The sequence below is a fragment of the Panthera uncia genome, chromosome F1, assembly GCF_023721935.1.
Source record: "Panthera uncia isolate 11264 chromosome F1, Puncia_PCG_1.0, whole genome shotgun sequence".
NCBI classification, from domain to species: Eukaryota; Metazoa; Chordata; class Mammalia; order Carnivora; family Felidae; genus Panthera; species Panthera uncia.
In genome coordinates this window covers 54,883,389-54,903,574 of record NC_064813.1, presented here as the reverse complement: position 1 = coordinate 54,903,574, position 20,186 = coordinate 54,883,389, and the positions used below count along the sequence as shown (strand labels likewise).

Genomic DNA, 20,186 nt, shown 5'->3' with positions numbered 1-20,186 from the left:
GTACCAGATACTCTGGTATCTGGACTCACAATCCCTATCCTAACTGAGTTTAAAGTCTAGTAGGAGTTTTAAACAAATTAAGAGGAAATGTCTTTAATGAGAAGAGTACTGTGTGCAATAAGGAGGTAAAAATGTATTCCAAGGAAAGATGATATTTACCTGAAATATGAAAGATGAAAATTATATGATCAGGGGGAAAAATGTAGAAGCCAGACTCTTTTGAGATGTTTATAGTAGGCTCAATAGCATGAGAAAGCCATGACATGTTTGAGGAATGTAGAAAGGTCAGTATGAAGGGGTGGGAAGTATGAGGGATGAAGTGATAATTACAGTATTTCCATGACTATTCATATTGTTGTCTTTTTCACATTAATATATTAATACCTGAAATTGTCTTCATTTTTACCCTTTGTCACTTTGGGTTTCATCTGTCCAAGTTCTAAAGCCCTTCACTTGGCTTGAAATCATAGGGTGCAGAGCAGATATCTATCCTATCCTACTTTTTTAAAAATTCTTTTCAATGTTCATTATTTGAGAAAGAGACAGAGAGCAAGCAGGGGAGGGGCAGAGAGAGAGGGAGACACAGAATCTGAAGCAGGCTCCAGGCTCTGATCTGCCAGCACAGAGCCCGACGCAGGGCTCGAACCCACAGACTGCGAGATCATGACCTGAGCCGAATTTGGCCACCTAACCAACTGAGCCACCCAGGCACCCCTTATCATCCTACTTTTTAAGACATAAATCAATAACTACTCTTTATGTAGGGGAAGGCTTTGTTCTTTTTCATTAGGAAAAGCTTCACAAATCTCAAGTATGTTTATTTATTTTGTTCAAAGTCTCTGTCTGCACAAACAGGACCTATGTTAGGGTCTGTAGAGGCCAGGCTGGACACAGACTGGAGTGTTTCTGGCCAGTGGATGTAAGAGCAAGTTGCTCGAGTAGGTCCAAGGATGGAACCAAAATCAAAAGCCAACCTTTAAGGGCTCAACCTTAAGGGGCAAGGCAGAGGGGCAGAATCCACCATTTGTCCACGAATAAGGCATTTGGATACGAGCAAGTGAGTACTAGACTAAAATGGGATTTGGACAAAAGAGTGGGAGTGGATCCTGGACATACTCCATGAAATGTTGGAGTAGCCCCAGGGACATTTTTATAGGGCACATATGGTCTCAGCTGTGAGTGAGGAAGGAGCTGTTAAGGACTAAGCTAGTGCTTAAGGAGGTCTCAGTGTTTTTGGGGTAAACATATGTGAGAACAAAAAATTACAATGCAATCTGAGAAGTTCCATAATCAAGGCATATGCCAAGTGGGAGCAAGTTTTAGGGTTTTAATGAAGACTTCATACGCATGGCATTTGAAATGTTGGTAAAAGTTAGATGGTTGGAAAAAGGTAAGGAAAGCCTGAGAAGAGCAAATAACATGGGCTAGGACTGATGTAAAAAGGGCATCATGTTGCATTCAAGAATCAGGGGATACAGTGTGGAGCCATAACTTAGATGGGATGTGCCAAATGCATGTTGCGACCTCTTAGGTACAAACTGGTAAAGATGGGGTAATCCTGGAACAGATAGGGCCAGGATTCAGGAAATGAACTATGATGTTGGCTTCAGAAGACTCATTTGGTGCTATCTGGGTTGGCAGTGACGTGCTAGAGAACCTAGCCTATAAACGGGCGCCTGGGTGGCTCAGTTGGTTAAGCATCTGACTTTGGCTCAGGTCATGATCTCATGGTTCATGAGTTCAAGTCCCACATTGGGCTCTGTGCTGACAGCTCAGAGCTTGGAGCCTGCTTTGGATTCTGTGTCTCCCTTTCTCTCTGTCTCTACCCTGCTCGCACTCTTTCTCTCTCTCTCAAAAATAAACATTAAAAAATTAAAGAAAAAAAAAGAATCTAGCCTATTGAACAGAACATGGCAACAGGAGTCTCAAGGTGGTGGTGATAACAAAGTGTTCTGTAGGTGACTATCTAACATGGGTCAGATCTCCAGCCAGTGGTGAACATCCAGTCATATGGCTTTTGCCCTGGGGTTATGGGTTCTATAGACCTATCTAAGTAGGTAGGCCTTCAGGATAGTGTTGAAGTCCTGGTGGTAGCAGTGACGGGTAAACAAGGAAATTAAAGTCTAAACCCAGTAAAAAAGAAGAGATAAATAGTGGAAGGTCAGTGAGAAGGCTGAACCTTGGTGGGCTTGTGCATGCTGAAGGTTATATTAGGATATACCAGTTGCCAGTCTTAGGGCAGCAAGACTAGTTCCTAAGGGTGTGATCCCCCAAAAAAGGTATAACTGGTTCATGCAGGACTAATTCCAAACCTGGTCAGTGGTGACTCTTTGGAGTAAAAATATTTTAAAATCTTTGGCTGAGTAGGGGTTGAATAGGCTGTGATTATATTGATTAAAGAGTTTGCTATGTCATCATAATGTATCTGGGCTTTATCCATTGGGTAACTGGGAGCCTTTGTAGAATTTTGAGAAGTAACCAAATGTAACATTTATTTTTGAAAGATGACTCTGGAGGTGATATGGAAGGCCTGGAAACTTTGAATCTCATCAGGAGGCTTTAGCCTTATTATAAGCTGTGTAGTAATGGTTTGAGTTGAGTCCTAGACAATGGGAGTTAGAAATGGGAAAATGCCAATTTATTCCTTTATGGATTATTCGTTCTTAAAAAGGTGTAGCTTAAGACTTTCTGAAAATGCAATTGCATTACATTTGTTCTTTTGCCTACACATTCAGCTTCACATATAAATGGACAGATATATTCTTGTATGTGTGTGCACCCATATTTCTCCTAAACTCATATTAAAATCCTTTTATTTATTGAGTGATACTCTGGACCACCATTTTTTTTTTTTAAAGACTTGGCTCTGTTAGTTTCTGGTAAAATATTGACCCTTAAACTGTCAGTTATTTTCTTCTTAGCATGAATGAAATCAGGCAATACATCTGGAGTGAGGGACAAGGTAGCTGTATAAACAATCTTGGTTCCATAGGCAAGAGCAAAGGAGCTCACTATGTTCCCAGATAGCGAGACTAAGGTTACCGAGAATAAAGGTTTTTGGGTACTTCGAAGTCTTGACCAGGTGATTCAATAAGGCAAGGAAAACATTCCACTGGAAAGGAAGCTTGGGCAGATTAAGTTTCGTGAAATGATTTGGAAAGTTTTCATCAAGCGCGCATGCAGAGATTCCAAAAGCAAGTGATAATGGACTCCTAGAAGTTCTTCACATGCATTGTATTTGTACTAGATAATTCACACAAGAGAGAGGCGATGAGCTAAGCCCAGTATTAATTTCAAGCCACCTCCCTTTTTGTTTAAAGGAAACCCATGCTGCTCTATATAGTTGTCAAGTTTGACTGAATTTTGTCTATTTCTTTAATTAGCATCCATCCCAAAAGTCAGGTAGCTTGTGTAAACTAAGTCAAATGGTCTTTTCTTTGTTTTCTTTTTTCTTTGTTATTACTATTATTATTATTATTTATTATTATTGATCATAGTTATGTGCTAGTGAATGTAAGGCAGTGTTGGTAAGCATGTCACATCTGACATCTTTTTGCCCTTTTTGCTGTAGGCATACATAATTTAATTAAAGGGTATTGGCAGTTCTATTTCCACTTCACACTGTGGACAAATATTTTGTCCTCTACTTCATTTAAACACTTAAAAACACTCTCAATTCACAAAATGATAAAAAACAATTCTATTTACTTTCAGAGGTGAAGTCTCTGCATGGAGTCTCTGACTCAAACATTTCCATCAAAATCTATTTTGCTACCCGCACAAAACCAGAAAATAAACACAGCTCCAAGGGAGAATGAATACTTCAAGTGAAACTAAAAAAAATTTGCAATCATTGATTTTGAAGCACCCATGATGCTTACAGGAAGATCTTGGGATTTCTATGTTTTATTTCAAGATATTTAACAAAAAGTGAATAGCATTTAAGAATGTTTCAGGATGCAAAAAGTTAAATGTTGTGATGACTTTCTTAGTACAGGGGCATCAACTACCCACAAACTTTGGAATACCATTTCTACACTTGTAGAGTTCCTGCAGTTAATTCTACTTTCCACGGTAGATTCCCTTTCTGCTGGGAAAAACCATTTAATTTGGTTTCGAGAAGTCAGATGCATCTGGGGGAAGACTTCAGTTTGGAACTGAATTATGTAGAGAAAACTAATGGATGTGATGCCTCCATTTCTTAGAATGTACTGTGGCAGAGCTGTTAATAGCAGCTTCCTGAATTTCTAGCTTCCTTATTTTGGCAAAGGCGTCAGCTTCCTGGGTGGGCCAGTTGGGAGTGTGATTCTGGGAGTCGGTCCTGGAACTTAGCCTAAAGTCTGTTTCCTTGGCCTCTTGATGATTCTGTGAGCCACCCAAATCTCATAATAAAACCCTTTCTTCTTAAAGTAACTAGAGTAGATTCTGTTATCACAAGTAAGAATATTAGTAGATCTGATAATTGCTCTTGTAGGATGGACAACACTGGCAGCCATTTTCAACTGGGAACAAACCAAATCGTATGACGAGAACACAGGCATGAAGGAAAATGCTTTTGAAAGGAAGAGTGATCTAACTAGTTTTGACTGTATTGATTTAATTTTGTATGGCCAACAATATTATTTGAGCCTCAGAATGATGCTGCCTTCCATTTATTTCACAGAAAATGAAGCCTTTATTGTGATTTAGAATATTGAGCCTGAAATATTTTCCCATAGAGATATTTTGATGTTGGTCTAGCATTTCGATGGTGATGTCTTATTTTTCAAAATGGCAATCTCTGATATTGCCTCTCTAACATATTGATTAGAGCCTGAGATGGTATACATTTGTATACAGAATAAGAATTTCTTGGGCATAGGAAACAACAACAATAACAACAACACAGAATTACCTACACAAATGCCTCTGTTCCATTCCAGCCTTCCTGAATCTGAAATTCTGGTACTAACAGCCAGGACCCTGAATTTTTAACAAAATTGCAAGGTCAATTAGCTACTAAAGTACTAGGATGAGTGTTTTAGAATACTGGGAGAAAATCATTTTTAGAGAACTCTAACACATTTCTTTTAAAATTGTCAAAATTTATTAATACATTTACCACCCAGTTTTAGGCACCATAACTTTCACTCTAAAGCTAAACACTGCCTATCAAAAAGATTTTGCTCTTCTCTCAGAGACAAAATTCTAATAGTTTTTCCAACTACCTTTTAAAATTCACAACCAATAGGGGCGCCTGGGTGGCGCAGTCGGTTAAGTGTCCGACTTCAGCCAGGTCACGATCTCGCGGTCCGTGAGTTCGAGCCCCGCGTCGGGCTCTGGGCTGATGGCTCAGAGCCTGGAGCCTGTTTCCGATTCTGTGTCTCCCTCTCTCTCTCTGCCCCTCCCCCGTTCATGCTCTGTCTCTCTCTGCCCCCAAAATAAATAAAAAACGTTGAAAAAAAAATTTTAAAAAATAAAATTCACAACCAATAGTTTTAAATATTCAAAACAAGCAAAAATTCAGCTTTTACCCAGTCTCCTTTTTGAGCCATTTTCCTGGTCAGTACAAGTAGGAAAAATCATCCAGAGGAATCAGGAGCAATTTATAATTTTCTTCTATTTAATTTAACATTTATTGAACACTTAGTACTAGTCATTGTGCCAGACTCTAGATGTGAAATTAAATAAATAAAATAAAGAAGGAGGCTATCCTCCAGGAGGGGAGATGGACACATGGACACACCGATTTGGTACAGTATACTAAGGGCTGTGACAGGGATCTGCACACAGTGTTTAGAAACAGACCAGTAATTCTCATGCTTGACCACACACTGGAATCACTTGCGATGCTTTAAAAAATACTGATGCCTACCTTCTGCTTCCAGAACAAGTAATGTTATCATTCTGAGATATGTGGCCTGGGCATGAAAAGCTTCCCTGCTGACTCCACTGTGCAGCTAAGTGGAGAATCGATGTTCACAGTAGGCTCCTGGAGGAAGTGATCCCTTGAGGAAACCTTGAAGTAGATAGAGCAGGTGTCACAATCAACCAGTCAATTTACATCACAGTCCAACAAACCATGCATTCAGTTTACTGTTTACCAGATTAACAAAGCTAATTCAAATAAAGAAGAAAGGCACAAAACAGTTATCTCCCCTCATATTTTTAGAGTATACAAAGCGCTTTCATGTATTTGATCTCATTTGAGTCTCTCAACAACACTGTAGGGAGTAAAAGAAAAGTGGAGGGGCTGTTTTCAGAAATATGACAGTGAGGTTGCTATGCACGTGAGGGAGTCCTGCTACCTAGAATTCACTGTGCAAGATTGGGCTTGTTTCCAGCAGCTGTTCTTATTCTTGGGATAAGTCAAGAAATTCAAGTTAAAATACTTTGGACTTGAATCAAAAAAAAAAAAAAAGTAGAGACATCTGGAGAAAAGAATGATGCAAGGCTGTATACTTGGGTGGAGGTCAAAGGAAAGGCAAGGGATTCAGTGGCCAAAAAGCAAGCGCAAGGGGTTGCTGGGCCATGCTACCATGACTCCGCAATAACAGTGAGCACTTGGGAAAATCAGCAGGTCATGTTGAAAACAACACATTCTGAGAAATGATGACAGATCCATTTATTTGCAACTTGGATTTAACTCATAAAAATGAACAAAGGAGGCTGCTGAAAGAAATTGTTCTGCAGGAAGAGCCCTCAGAAAATGCACACTCAGACTTATCAAAGAGCACAGTCTTAAAGATAAAAAAAAAATCTAAAATCCAGCTGTCAGTGCATGCACTTTGCACAAGTCATTTAACCTATCTGTTCACGAGTAAGAAATATATTTTTTGTTCAGGAGGGCATGGGTTAGCTTTGTTTCCTGTAACTTGTTTGTGTCATAAAATAATCAGGCTCCTTTAAAAAAAAATAGGCTGCAGAGTCATGCTAAGTCATTCACCCAGGGAGAGCCCGAATTACCTAATTAGAAACAGATGGTGCAAGGGTGGCGCCATTAGTGCAGACTGAGCTGCACGCCTTTCCGGATTCATATGGAGATGACACAAACCTATGTGTCAGTAAAGCAAAATAATTTGGGGTAGAAGATAAATGTTCTCTATAATTGTGTCTGCAGCCTATACGGAGAGAGGAAATGGAAGTTACAGTCCCCGTCCTTCTTTCTCATCTCAACAATTCAAGATGGATTCCTTCTCTGAAATTTTTCCCTGACTCCCACCTGTTCCTCCCCCATTCATCCCATCTCCCCAGTGTTGCAAAGATCGGTTTGGAGACTCTCTTCTATGACCAGTCAATCCTCTATGTGTAACGCTCCTAGTATTGAACTCTACATTGTGATTGTGTTTATATCTCCTCAGCACTTGAACTTATTCTTTATGACAATTTATAACAGATATAAGTTAATAATTAATTATTAAATCCATAGTTTAGCATTTGCATCTCCTCCTAGAAAGTTAAATGTAATCGTCAGGAAGGCAGAGACTGTGTATCTAGTTTACTGTATAACCCTGTGCCTTTTCTGGCCCAGCACATAATAGATACTTGTAATGAGTTTGATAGATAGAAAAACAAATGAATGAATGAACAAATATAATGAGCTATTTGTCCAGAGACTGGGTCTTCTTTCTCTCTCTCTTCCCAACATCTTATGATCTTCCTGGTCAGGAACTGAGAAGATAATGTTTTCAAAGTCCAGGCAGGTGTCATAAGTGTGAGAAGCTGACCCAGTCCGGTGGCTAGATTTGCTTGTGATCCATCTGTTTTGTCCCCCTTTCTCTATGCAAGACTCTTTCTTCTTAACCTTTATTATTCCTCCCTATCACTTCTCCTGGAATATGCCTATTCTACATGTCATTGCTCAAATCTATTGAAAAAGCAGTCATCCCTATTAAAGTCTTGTTTCGAAGAAGGCACCTTTAAAAAAAAGTTTATTTATTTTGAGAAAGGGAGAGAGCATGAGCAGGAGAAGAACAGAGAGAGAGGGGAGACAGAATCCCAAGCAGGCTCCATACTGTCAGTTCAGAGCCAGCTTCCAATCCTCTGTCCCCTTCTCTCTTTGTCCCTCCCTTCTGTCTGCCCCTGCCTCCTCTCGAAAATAAATAAAACATTTGAAAAAACATTAAATAAAAAAAAAATAAGTATTTTAGCCTCCAGAATTTACTACCTGTTTGGGATTTGGACAAGTTACTCAAATTTTTCTGCACTTCAGCTTACCCACCTGAAAATGGGAATAATGATAGTATCTATCTCGTAAGGCCATTATGAGAATTAGATGAGTAAAGCATGTAGAACGGTTTCTGGCATGTAGGAGGTGCTATAAAATTATATGCTAAGTAAAATTTTTATCATGTAAAATCAACTAGAAGGCAATTTGCCTGTTATCTTTTTTTCTGTGTGTAACTCCTATGCAACTGGTCCTAACGGATCATTCATTGTATGTTGGTCACATCCCTCCAAATGTGCCACTCAATAAAAACAATCTAACTGGGCATGAAAAGAATACAGTTAGGTGAATTCAGAGGAAAATTTGATGCATCAGGAAAAAAGGATTCTGCTTTATTTTTTTATTTATCATATTTATCAATATGACATTGTACATCCTTATTTCTTTACTTGTTATCAAATTTACCCTACTAGAATATGAGCTCCCTGGAGACAGGGAATTTATTTTGTTCACTGTTATATCTCCAGTGCTATATTTGGTGCTCAAGAAATATTTCTTGACTGACTGAATGAATAATGAATGAAAAATGCAGCCATCATTGCTCTAGCTGAGTTTTAAAGGATATTGGCTTGGAATTTGAAGTTATCTTCTTTGACCAATGTCTGGAATGGAGCTACTTTTCTCTTTCTTAGAATTACTATTTTAAACAACATCACTGAAGTATAATAAAAACACAGTAAATGGAAGAGGTTGAAAGGGCACAATTTTATAAGGTTTGACATGTGTATACACCCATGAAACCCTCACCATAAACAACAGTGAATACAACATCCGTTATCCCAGATGTCACCATGTGCCCCTTTGTAATCTCTGTCCCACCCTCCCCACGCAACCACTGCTCTGCTCCCTGTCACTGTGAATTAGTTTGCACTTACACACACACACACACACACACACACACACACACACACACGTTCAGTATCCTTTTTTTCTTTCTAGTTTTTCCCACGTAACGTTGTTATTTAGAGAATCATCCAAGCTGTTCCATGTACTGATAAGCATTTTTTCTTATTGATGAATAATATGTAGTTGTATGAGTATTCCATATTTTATTTATTCACCTGTTGATGAACAGATAGTTATTTTAGTTGCTTCTGGTTTTTGGTTAATGTGAGTAAAGCTGCTACAAATATACTTGTACTTGTTTTTGCATGAATATATGCCTTGTTTTCTCATGGGAAAGTATCTAGGAGTGAAATGGCTAGATCACAAGTAAGTGCATGTTTTAACTTCTGAAGAAATAGCCAGACTGTTTTCCAAAATGATTGTCTAGTTTCTGTACCCACAAGTTTCTGGGTATCCTCATCAACACTTGGAATGCTTTGTCTTTTTAATTCAGCCATTTTAATAGGTGCTTAGTAGTATTTCATGGGGGGTTTGATTCAAATTTTCCTAATGACTAGTGATGTTGAGTATATTTTTATGTTTTTATTTGACAAATGTGTATCTTCTTTGAGGAAATATTTATTAAAATATTTTGCTTATTTTATTTGATTCTTTTAAGTTTATTTTGAGAGAGAGAGAATGAGAGAACATGAGTAGGGGAGGGGCAAAGAGAGAGGGGGAGAGAGAATCCCAAGCAGGCTCCATGCTGTCACCATGGAGCCCAAAGTGGGGCTTGATCTCACAAACCATGAGATCATGACCTGAGTCGAAATCAAGAGTCTAATGCTCAACGTTCAACCCTCAACCGACTGAGCCACCCAGTTGGTTTTTTTGCTATATTGTTATTTAATTTTGAAAGATCTCTCTATATTATGATGTAAGTTCTTAATCAGATATTTGATTTCCAAATATTTTCTCCTACTCTGTGGCTTGTGTTTTAATGTATCTTTGGAAGAGCAGAAATTTAAAATTTTGATGAAATTCATATTCTCATTTTTTTTCTTGTATGGATCATGCTTTTGATGTCACATCTAAGAAATCTATGGAGAGGGGCTCATGGGAGCAAGGAGTTTAGGATCAGGGAGTACTGATTGCAAAGAGGTAATGGGAAAAAAGTAGAGAATATAATCCAGAAGTATGAAGGCATGAAAGGATCAGTAATCATTACCTACAAGTTTGCAAGGGAGATCCAGGTTTTCAGTGAATAGTTCTCGCCTATGGGCTGACTGTGAAGCAGCAGTCCTGAGCGTTTCAGAACAGAGTGGAGACACTGAGAACAAGGTGTCTGGAAAGTCAGATAAACATCAAATAACATGGAGAAGAAAGTTTAACATTGCAACAGCTTTGTGGAGATTGAGTACGGGACCCAACCACCTAGTGACATAAACATCCTGGGCTGGAATAATGTCCTGCACTGATCACCTGATCCAGGCTCTATCAGCTCTTGGAGACTGTCAGTTGGACTAGATGATTACTATGCATAGGATACATCTATTGTTATGACTGCCACTACCAACAATGGCGAAGACGGTATCTTCAGTACCACTTTGCAACAATGGCAAAGACGATATCTCTTGAATCTGTTTTTCTCTGTGTCCACCACATTCTCTTCTAGGCTTCATCACTCACCTGGAACATTTCAGTAGCCCCTGACTGATAGCCCTAATTCTGCTCTTAACTAGCTCTAGGACAATTTGCCAAAATTGGCCAAATGCTGAATGGTTTACTTGCCAACTCTTTCTTTTAACTCTGTTTCTTGTTTCTTGTTTTCTAGCATTTAAAATTATGTTCACCTTATCACAGCCTCAGCTCCCTGGTTCAGCTTGAGCCTGAAGAGGGGAAAGAGAACACCGAGGGTGCCTGGGAAGAATCTATGATAAGAATATTGTTTGATTATGAGATATGTTTACTGGATCGTGTAGCTTAATTTAGAGAAATCACAATGAGGCCTTTTAAATCAGATCTTGACTATTATCTGGGTCTTCTTAATGGCATCTGAGCTTTCCCAATGATCCCTGTGAATTTTCTATTTATCCTTTCTTCTAAAAAAATGGTTTTATCACATAAGCATGTATGCCTAAACTGTTTGATGACAAACTGTCTCTTTGACCTGTTTCTCATTTTTACAAGCAAGTTCTCATACTGTATGTCATCTTCTGGGCTTGGTTTTGTTATGCAATATTATGCTTCTTGGATTCATCTATGTTATTGCATGTCATTGCAGTTCCCTCATTTTTACCATTTTATGATATCAATTATGTGACTGTGTTACCATTTTATATCTCTTTTTCTTTTGGACACTGGGTGACTTTCAGTGCTCAGTACTCTAAAGAGGACTGCTAGTAAACAGTTCACATCTTGTGGTCACCTGGTGCTTGTGAGCAAGAGTGTCTCTGGAGTGTATCCTCAGGGGTGAAATCTTCAGGTTGTAGAGTATGCAACGCTTGACTTTGCAAGACATGCTAAACAGGGCACCAAGGTTGTCGTTCCCATCTACACTCCCACGAGCAGTGTATGGGAATAGCCTCTCCAGCACCTGATATAGTCAGATTTCCTAATTTTTGCCAATCTATTAGATATAAAGTTTCTTATTATTTATTTCTTTGATTGTTAATGATATTAGGCATAGTTTCATATATTTAGCCATTCCTACTCTATGAAGTGTATGATCATATCACTTTTTCTCCTGACTTGCTAGTTGTGTGCTTTATTATTGGTTTGTAGGAGTTTCTGGATGGATTTTGGACTCCACTTCTTTGTCAAGGAAAGAATTTTACGTATGTTTTCTCTCAGTTTGTGGCTAGTTTTTTCTTCTCTTTTCTGTTCTATGATATCTGTTGATGAACACATGTTCTTTATTTTAATGTAGTTAATTTGTATCATATATTTTTTCTTTTAAGATTGGTGATTCTGTGTTTTATGTAAAAAGCCTTCCTTAACCAGATTCTCCTATGTTTTCAACTAAATGCTTTGCTTTTCACGTTGAATTTCTTGACCTACCTAGACTTACTTTCCATGTTTCCTCTTTCTGGATGAGTTGTCATAGTACCATTTGTTGACTTCCAACTTTCTCTGCTGATATACAGTATATATCTCTCATATATCAATGTTTCATAAATTCAGGCATACCTTGAAGATATTGCAGGTTTGGTTCCAGACACCACAATAAAGTGAGTATCACAATAAAGTGAGTCAAATGAATTAAAAAAAATTTTTTTAATGTTTATTTATTTTTGAGGAAGACAGGCAGAGTGTGAGTGGAGGAGGAGCAGAGAGAAAAGGAGACACAGAATCTGAAGCAGGCTCTAGGCTCTGAGCTGTTGGCACAGAGCCCGATGTGGGGCTTGAACTCAAGGCCACGAGATCATAACCTGAGCCATGAAGTCAGGTGCTTAACCGACTGAGCCACCCAGGCACCCCATGAGTCAAATGAATTTATTGGTTTCCTAGTGCACGTGAAAGTTATGTTTACACTATAGTTTATTATGTGTGCAGTAGCATGATGTCTAAAAAACAATGTACATACCTTAATTTAAAAATACTCTAGGGACACCTAGGTGGCTAAGTCAGTTAAGCATACAGCTCTTGATTTCAGCTCAGGTCATGATCTCATGGTCTGTGGGATCAAGCCCCACGTCAGCCTCTGTGCTGACAGCATGGAGCTTGCTTTGGATTCTCTCTCTCTCTCTCTCTCTGTCTCTGACCCTCCCACAATTGTCCTCTCTCTTTCTCTCTCTCTCAAAATAAATAAATAAATGAAACATTTAAAAATAAAACAAAAATACTCTATTGCTAAAAAAATATACTAACCATCACCTGAGCTTTCAGCAAGCCATAATCTTTTTCTGGTCTTGCCTTGATGTTGATGGCTGCTGCCTGATCAGGGTGGTAGTTGCCGAGGACTGGTGTGCTGGAGCAGTTTCTTAAAATAGGACAACAATGAAGTGTGCCACATCAGTTGACTCTGACTTTCACTAACGATTTCTCTGTCGCATATGATCCTGTTTGCTAGCATTTTACCCACAGTAGAACATCTTTCAAAATTAGAGTCAATCCTCTCAAACCCTTTACAACTGCTGCTTTACAGCTGAGTTTATGTAATATTCTCAATACTTTGTTGTTATTTCAACAATCTCCACAGCCTCTTCACCAGGAGTAGATGTCATCTCAAGAAACCACTTTCTTTGTTCATCCTTAAGAAGCAACTTCTTATCTGTGAAAGTTTTATCCTGAGACTACACGATTCAGTCCCATCTTTTGGCTCCACTTGTAATTGTAGTTCTCTTGCTTTTTCCACCATGTCTGCAGTTACTTCCTCCTGGAAGTAACTTCCTCCTTCCTGCTAGAGTCTTGAACCCCTCAAAGTCATGGTTTCAATCAACTTCTTCTAAGCTCCTCTTCATGTTGATATTTTGACCTCTTGCCATGAATCGCAAATGTTCTTAATGGCATCTAGAAGGGTGAATTTTTTCCAGAATGTTTTCAATTTACTTTGCCCAGATCCATCAGAGGAATCACTACCTGGGGCAGCTACAAACTTACCAAATACATTTCTTAAATAATGCGATTTGAAAGTCTAAAGTACTCCCTGATTCATGGGCTGCAGAATGGATACCATTTTAGCAGGCCTCAAAACATTAACCTCATTGAATATCTCCCACAGTGTTCTTTGGTGACCAGGTGCATTGACAATGTGTAGTCATATTTTGAAAGTTATTATTTGTTTCTAAGCAATAGGTTTCAACAGTAGTTCTAAATAAACTATTCAGTAAACTATGTGCTGTCATCCAGGCTTTGTTGTTCCATTTAGAGAGCACAGAACAGATTTAGCATAATTCTTTTTTTTTTTAATGTTTATTTATTTTTGAGAGAAAAAGGGAGAGGACAGGTATGAGTGGGGGAGGGGCAGAGAGAGAAGGAGACACAGAATGCAAAGGAGGCTCCAGGCTCTGAGCTGTTAGTGTAGAGCCTGACGTGGGGTTTAAATCCACAAACTGTGAAATTATGACCTGAGCCAAAGTCAGACGCTTAACCTACTGAGCTAGGCTAATGTAATTCTTAAGGGCCCTAGAATGTTCAGAATGTTAAATGAGCACTGGCTTCAACTTCAAGTCACCAGCTGCATTAGCCCCTAACAAGAGAGTCAGCCTGTCCTTTGGAGCTTTGAAGCCAGGCATTGACTTCTCCTCTCTAGCTATGAAAGTTTTAGATGGCTTCTTCTTCCAATAGAAGGCTGTTTTGTCTAAATTGAAAGTCTGTTGTTTAGTATAGCCACCTTCATGAATTATGTTAGCTACATCTTCTGGATAACTTGCTACAGCTTCTACATTAGCACTCACCGCTTCACCTTGAACTTTTATGTTACAAGGATGGCTTCTTTTCTTAAATCTTATAAGCCAATTTCTGCTAGCTTCAGAATTCTCTTTTTCAGCTTCCTCACCTCTCTTAGCCTTCATAGAATTCAAGAGATTTAAGGCCTTTCTCTGAAGCAGGTTTCTCTGAATTAGTTCTACTCAGACCACTGAAACTTTCCCTATATCAGCAATGAGGCTGTTTCACTTTCTCATCACTTGCATGTTCATTGGAGTAGCACTTTTAAGTTCCTTCAAAGACTTTTCCTTTGCACTCACAACTTGGCTAACTGTTTGGTGCAAGAGAACTAGCTTTTGGCCTGTCTTGGCTTTCAACATGCCTTCCTCACTAAGCTTATCATTTCTAGCTTTTGATTGAAAGTGAGAGACATGTGACTCTTCATTTCACTTAAACACTCAGAGGCCATTATAGGGTTACTAGTTGGCCTGATTTCAGTATTGTGTCTCAGGGAATAGGGAGAGTGAAGTAGAAGGAGAGAGGTGGGCGAACATGGTTCTGTTTGTCACTTCTTAACTGGACAGTTTGGTCACTGATTTTGAGACTTTCTTTCTTTCTAAAATAAACACTTTAAGACTATAACTTTATCTCAAGATACCAGTTTTGCTGCATCCTATGTTTTGATATTTTTATTCTTATCCACTTCTAAAGTATTTCATAATTTCCATTATAATTTCTTTTTTTGGCTGAGTCATTTTCAAATGTACTTAAAAAAATTTACAGATATATGGGGTTTTAAAGACTTATCCTTTATTTACTGAGTTCTAACTTATCGGAATCAGAACTATGGTCAGAGAATGCTTTCTTTTTGATATTGATCCTTCGAAATTTATTGAGACTTGTTTTACAGCCGAGGATGTGCCCCATACCCCATCCTCTCCCTGTATGGAAACATTTTTAAGATGGGAGACCAGCCCTATCTCCCACTCTAGAAACAGTAGGGGCCCTTATTTACTCTTTGGTAAAATAAGGGTGTGTATCTTAAGCTTAGCTAATAAGATTCCCTTGTCTTTGGCTCTGAATGATGTGGGAATGGGGTCAGTTAGAGATCTTCCCCAGCCAGTAGGGAGGAGTTGGGAACCCAATGGTATGGCAGTAAGAATCCAATACCAGCGATATCGGTAGCTGTGTCCTTTGCTCTTATAACTGGTGTCCCTTGGTTTTCTGCCAGAGACTCATTCTTCACTCTTTTGGTTGATTTTCTACGTTAATGCTGTCTTGCCAATAACTTAGTTATTTAGTTAATTTAACTAAAGTCAACCTCTATTGCTTAAAGCTAAGAACCCTGACAACTATAAAAAGTTAATACTTCTGAGGCAATTACAGTACATTAATTTTTGCTTTATTTCACATAGTCTTACAACTGCCTCCCCAGTAGGTATTATTTATTCTCCTCATATAGCAGATAAAGAGACTCAGGCTTTGGGAGTTTAAACAGCTTGCCCAATACCACACAGCTTGTAAATGGTGGAGCCAGGGTGCAAGCCAGCTCTGCCCAATTCTTGACCTGCTATTCGTAACCCTTCCACATATTCAATAGGTAACTTGTAAGATTTTTTTCCTGAATCTAACCTTCAGTAAACTGGAAGCATCAATATAGTTTGCCAAGTCTAATCAAGGAGTAGCTTAGGTACTGAGAGGTCAAAGACTAGATGCTACGAATATTCAGACAATCTTAAATTTTAATTGGCAAAAAGTACTTTTTCAGGCTTTTTATTTAATACATTCTGTGAGATGAATTTTTAGAGTGTGACCTTCTCCTCCCCGCCTACCCCCACCTCCCCTTCCCCAACTCTGCAAATTTGCCACACGTGCCTTGGCAGCATTAACAAGCATCACACAGAGGGACTGGTGACTTAACATACTTCATCATCTCCCTGGCCTAACAGAGGGGTCCTTTTAGGTCATGGGCCACTTTTCCTCCTGTAGGTTTATTGACAGTTTGTGCGTTCATGCTCATTAAGTAACTTCTAGCAACCTTGGCTAAATAAATTGGTAAAAGGCTGAACTCATAGTCAACAATTGCTTCATAACACACACATGCAGAGCTCATAATATATGTGACAGTTGTCTCACTTAAATCACCCAATTAATTTTTTATAGTCTTGTATAAATATAATAAAGTAGCTATAGAAATGAAAGATGTTTTCAAGTTAAATTTGACTCCACTGAACTCATAGAATCAGAGTTAGCTTATATTTTATTTTAGGTGATTTTACAGAAAGTTGTTTTAAGGGCAAAATATTCTTAAAAGATTGAAGTTATTTCTGCTCCCATTTTTTTTTAATTTGCTTTCATGAAAAGCCTACTGACTTTATAATCCATTAATTTGCAGTGGAAAACTGCTCTTTTGTTGATGTAGAAAGTTTACTCTACCAATAATGCACATGTGTGTATATAGCTCTTAACCTCATCTTAAATATGTTTGGTGTCAAATCACAAATTACCAGCATTTAAAGTTATTTCTTGGCCTTTCTACTAGCAGAATACTTCAGTGCCTTAAGTGGTACACTCACAGTTAAGTAGAATAGGGCTGTGCGGACCCATGACAAGAAGTAATGTAGGTAAGTGCTAGTTATTGGCATTCATGTCTCTTCTTGCCATGGAGATGAGACATAGTCTGTGCCACAGAAATTCAAATTCTATTAGAAGACAGAAATAAACAAGGTCCCACAAATAGTATCCAGGTGCACAAATCAAATTAAACTCTTCTCCATAATCAGGAATGGTTTTATTCTTCTTCTTTTTTTTTCTTTTCTTTCTTCTTTCTTTCTTTCTTTCTTTTTTTTTTTGAAATAAGTAGGAGATTATAGGGCTCAGAGAGAACTGTTAATTTCAGCTGTCACATACCAGTTAAATTATTCTAGTAAAAATACTAGTGTTTTTCACATGACTTAGAAAGCCATGAAAATACACAAAGCCACAAAATACAAATCTGTAGAAATAGAAGTGTCACAGAAGTGACCTAGGGAAATCCATTTTGGGATGAAAACCAAGAACTCCTCATTCTGACTGTTTCTGTTGTTATTTTCTCAGACACTAGAGACAATTCGTGTGACTTGACTGTAGTGTGGCTTAAGTATCTTAATTATATCTTAATTAAATGTATAGGAAATGAAGTAGAAAAGGAGATATGCAAAAAAGGGATTTTTGTTCATTAAACATGGCCTCTGAAGAGACTCTGATTGCTTAAGCATTATTTTACTCTGATTTAGACTTTGGTTATAGCAGATGAATGAAATAATAGATTGGCTGTTCTTTGGCTAATGTCAGCAGCCAAGTTATCAAACTGAAGGAGGAGTAGCAAAGATTGCTGATATATTCATAGGAAAATAAGAAAAGAGAAGAAACAAGAAGAAAGGTACAAGTATCTACCTAATTTGTTTCATGATTCAAGCGGAGTACATTGATCTGATATATTATGTGACATATTTATAACTGAGCCCCCAAATTAGCAAATGGTGGACCTCCATCTCCAATGTTTTTTCCATGTTTTATCTTCTTTCCACCACATGCCACTGATAATCCATGTGACTGAACTGGGTGACCTGATTAACAAAATGTGCCTCTTCTCTGAGTTTTCTTTAACTTTCTCAAAAACCTACCATTTATTCAAAATTACTGCTTCTTAATTAATGCTAAATAAAAGTAATGTTCTCGGAGCAATCAGAAATTTAAAAATAATTTTATCTCATGACACCTGGGTGGCTTAGTCAGTTAAGTGTCCACCTCTTGATATCAGCTCAGGTCATGATCTCACAGTGGTGGGATTGAGCCATGCTCAGTGTGGAGCCTGCCTAGGATTCTCTCTCCCCCTTTTTCTGGTCCTCCCCCACTTGCACTCCTGTGTGCTCACTCTCAAAAATAAATCATTTAAAAATAACTCTATCTCTACATTTCCTTCTTCCTTCTGCTGTTATTATTTTTTAAGTTTTAATGTTTTGGTAGTACAACTGGTTATTTCAAAAACATTTTTCTCTAAGATTTAATCATACCTTATAGCTGAAAGATATATTAAGGTATAATAATGTTTATTTTCTTCAACCACCAACACTTTACATAAACTTTCAGATAACTTAAAAACCTGATGTTCATTTGAATTCTTATTTTGAGACATACACAGCATGGGCTAGTTTATCAGAATATTTACTGCATTAACATTCTCCTTCTCTACATTCTCTTCCCTGGGCTTGCACTGAGATCATTGCCCTCAAGCCCTGTCTTCCATATTCTAAGAGGATACTGGCAATGGCACAGATAATGAGATTCTTTTAGGGCTCTTTGTGTTTCCTCTATGGATTGGCTGCAGATAGAAGGTTCTTAGGAGAAATTACTGAAAGGAAGGACCACTTTTCTTCCATTGATATTTAACTTAAGATGTTTAGCAATAAAATGTATAAGTCCGCACTTCTGGATCAGATAATGAGCTGATGGATCTCTCTCTCTCTCTCCCTCTCTCTCTCTCCCCCCCTCCCCCCTCCCTCCCTATCTCTCTCTATGTGTGTATGTTTATGTGTGTATGTACACATTTATGTTGAAATCTATAATGTAGTTTAATATAACTTTAATATATTAAATATATAGTATAAGTAAAATAAATATATATTTATATTTGAATATATATTCCAACATAGAGGGTGTATGTATCCTTCAAATAGTGTACATAAGCAAATTTTATTTACATGCATCTGTTTTTTTCACTTTTGAAAAAGTGTAAATTACGGTATTCTTTTAGCCTTTCAGATTAATTCTTTTTATGTTTTTAGGCACTAGGGACACAGCAGCAGCAAAAACAACAACAACAACAAAAACCCAAAAACTAAAAAAAATACTCAAACAAAAGAACAAAAAAACCCCCAAGAAACCAAACTTGTCCTTCTAGAATCTATGTATATTCTGTAAGAGGGCAGACAATAAACACATAACCAGGTATATGGATACTGCTGTGTCAGTTGCTGATAAGTACTGTGAAAGGAAGAAATAAATTACTTAGTAAAGATAAGTGAAAGAATATAACTCTAAGATATTGAGAAATGATTTAATAGAATACTTTGAAAGATATTAATAAGTATGGTCATAGTTCTCTAAATATAATATTAAAATAGTTGAAGAAGAAATAGTAATCTGATATAATGGCAGATCATAGATGCTGATGAAACAAAGAAAAGTTGAAAAATAAAATGGGACTACCTGAAATAAAAATATAGTGATTGCAAAAACAATACCTTCCATGGATATGTAAAACTGAATATAACTGAAGAAAGAATTAGTAACTATAGTTCTGAAGAAATCACTTGGAATGAAGCATAGATATCAATAATTTAAATGATGAAGAAGTTAGAGAAGGGCACCTTAGTGATTCAGTTGGTTAAGTGCCTGACTTCAACTCAGGTCATGATCTCATTGTTCATAAGTTTGAGCCCTGCATCGAGCTCTGTGCTGACAGCTCAGAGCCTGGAGCCTGATTTGGATTCTGTGTCTCCCTCTCTCTCTGTCCCTCCCTGGACTCTCTCACACACTCTCTCTCTCTCTCAAAAATAAATAAACATTTATCATATGTTTTCACTCATATGTGGAACTTGAGAAACTTAAGACCAGGGGGAAAGGGAAGGGGAAAAATAGTTTCAAAGAGAGAAGGAGGGAGGCAAACTGTAAGAGACTCTTAAATACTGAGAACAAACTGAAGGTTGATGGGGGGTGGGGGAGAGGGGAAGATGGGTGATGG

The 20,186-nt window shown here is 37.9% G+C and overlaps 2 long non-coding RNA genes across 3 annotated transcripts in view; one reads left to right on the top strand and one right to left on the bottom strand.

Moving 5' to 3' along the window:
- The window catches only part of LOC125925524 (uncharacterized), a 401,134-nt gene that overhangs the window by 40,846 nt on the left and 340,102 nt on the right, over positions 1-20,186 (top strand). The gene's annotated exons all lie outside the window — the stretch shown is intronic.
- Positions 1-20,186, bottom strand: part of LOC125925526 (uncharacterized) — a 38,946-nt gene that overhangs the window by 5,770 nt on the left and 12,990 nt on the right. The window contains exon 3 of the long non-coding RNA XR_007458858.1: positions 5,855-5,998. This is a non-coding gene — a long non-coding RNA (uncharacterized LOC125925526). The remainder of the gene's footprint in view (positions 1-5,854; positions 5,999-20,186) is intronic.